Below are 2,435 nucleotides of genomic sequence, written 5' to 3'. Positions count from 1 at the left end.
GTCTTTGTAAAAGAGAGAAATATAGGCAGAGAGAGAGAGAGAGAGAGAGAGAGAGAGAGAGAGAGAGAGAGAGAACATCATGTGAACATAAGGAAGAGATCAGGGTGGTGTGTCTATAAGCCGAGGACTACCAAAGATTGCACTGGAAGCATATGAGAGATGTGGAACCATCTCAAAATGAACCAACCCTGATGGCTCTGATTTGGATTCCCGCCTCCAGATCTGCGAGACGATGCATTTGTGTTGAGAAGCTGCCCGGCCTGGGTGCTGTGTGCGTCAGCCCTGGCCAAGGAATGCACTGTGCTCAGTGCGATGGTCCTTTTCACTCCTGGACCAGAGGACACTTCTCTTTTCGAGGATATTTCTGGTTCCTTTTCTTGACTCCAGCTTTATTAAAAGTCTGTGGATCTTGGAGCACAGAGGAAAAGGAGGCATTAATTACTCATGTTATACTTTTTCCTAAAATCCCTATGAGATCTGACACAATGAAATCCTTTAGGTAAAGGATTTGGGTTCTGATTTGAATGTTTCCTCAAGGTTGTCATCAGATTAGGATTTCAGTCTACCATTTTCAGTGTTAACATTACATGAGATCGGACTATTGAGTCATAATTATCATTTTGATCATTCATTTTATTGGCTTTTTGAGCCTTGTTCTGGCAGTAAAATGAAGGCTGGGTGGGGCCGAGCTGAGCCCAACCTCCTACACTACTGATTCCTCCTGACACCCGGGGTGGGTTCAGTATCATCGAGACCTGACACCAATGGCCGTTCAGCTCTATTAAGATCCAGCTTTTCTGAGAAAGGAAACACACAAAATAAGAAAGAAAAGACAGAAAAGTTTATATATTCCCAAAGGCTACAACCTAGAAGATTTTGTGGCAAAGTTAAAAATGGCTGCGGTTTTCTATTCTTGCCTATATTGACATGCTCTTTGCACTGAGCCCTTGCAGGGTCTACCTGAAGAGAACACAGCAGAGGTGTGCATGTGCTTCACTGCGCTCTGCCTCAGCGGCCAGGAGCGGTTATCTCTGGCAGACTCCTGCTCCTTCCAGACAAGCCAGGTTAGCCTCCAGGCAGGTCACCACAGTCAGCTCCCCGTCCCTGACCACCAGCTGATCACAGATGAACGCTCAAGCCCAGTCAAAATCAGCCCAAACTGGGGTGGGAGGGGGAACAAAAAAAACAAACCAACTAAGCCAAGCCCTAACTGACAGGAACCACGGTAATGAGTACATTTTGTTTTGTGCTGCTGATGTTTTGTGTGTGTGTTCTGTAGCTCTATATTGACAATGTGGAGCATTAAGTTTAAAATGGGGAGAGTAGGGAAGAACATCAGGCGTGCTATCCTAGTCGTTTTCACAGCACTGGGATCATTACACGGTGCTGGGAAAATCGCAGTTCAGGCCCTCGTTCTCCTTTCGGTCTCTGCTGCTCTAGTATTGTGCCAACCGGAGTCGTGAACTTGGCCTGGTCACTGTTAGGATTACAGACGGTTAAACCCCGCCTACACATACTGACTCAGATCTGCATTTTAATGCAGTACCCAGCTGATTCTTTAGCACAGGAAGGAGTTTCAGAAGAATTCGTGTCACTTCAATTTATAATCACAGTATTATGAGAATTAAGTGAGATAGTATTCCTGGCTCAGGGATGAAATATAATCTGTGTGCTATGTGTTGAACCTCGCTGAGAGAAGCAGTCTTATGAACACAGAGAAGCAGTCTTATGAACACAGAGAAGAAGTCTTATGCACGCAATTTTCTCGACCCTCTTTCGGCCACAAGGAACAGCCTTGGACCTGGGGCACTCACTACCTTACAAGAGGCAAGAGTGTGCATAGCCTGATCTCCTTGTGGGGAACTAGCTTTCCCTGTTTCAAACCCAGAGTGCACGTCTTTGTTCTGCTTCAGTGTACGCATCCCGCGGCACCCGACCAGTCTTACTGCTGTATCTGTGCCCTGCAGGGAGGAGACGAAGTCCTCCCATGGTCGCACAGGAACTTGTCTGCAGGCCATTGGCCTACGTCAGCTGCTGGGAGGTACTGGCTGGCCAAGCGGGACAGACGCCCACCACGGACGCTGACCTTGCTCAGCCTCTTCTCTATGGCCAGTAGCGCCTTGTTCCCTCCAGGGCTCTCCACTGTGCTGTGTCTTCCGTGCCTCCCCTGGACCATGATGCAGTGGGAGAAGTGATAGACGACAGATGCCTGATGCTCAAAAAGTTCATATGTGGAAGCCCTGGCCTCCAGAACCTCAGCCTGTGACCTCACTTGGAAACAAGGTCATTGCAGATGCGGTGAGTTAAGAGAAAGTCATGCTGGAGTAGCGTAGGCTCTGGATCCAATATGGCTGTGTCCTTGTAAAAGGGAGAAATTTAGGGAGAGAGAGAGAGAGAGAGAGAGAGAGAGAGAGAGAGGGAAAAGATGAGGAGAA

Source organism: Myotis davidii, unplaced genomic scaffold (assembly GCF_000327345.1).
Source record: "Myotis davidii unplaced genomic scaffold, ASM32734v1 scaffold452, whole genome shotgun sequence".
NCBI classification, from domain to species: domain Eukaryota; kingdom Metazoa; phylum Chordata; class Mammalia; order Chiroptera; family Vespertilionidae; genus Myotis; species Myotis davidii.
The sequence above is the reverse complement of the archived record's forward strand: the minus strand, read 5'-3'. Positions refer to the sequence as shown.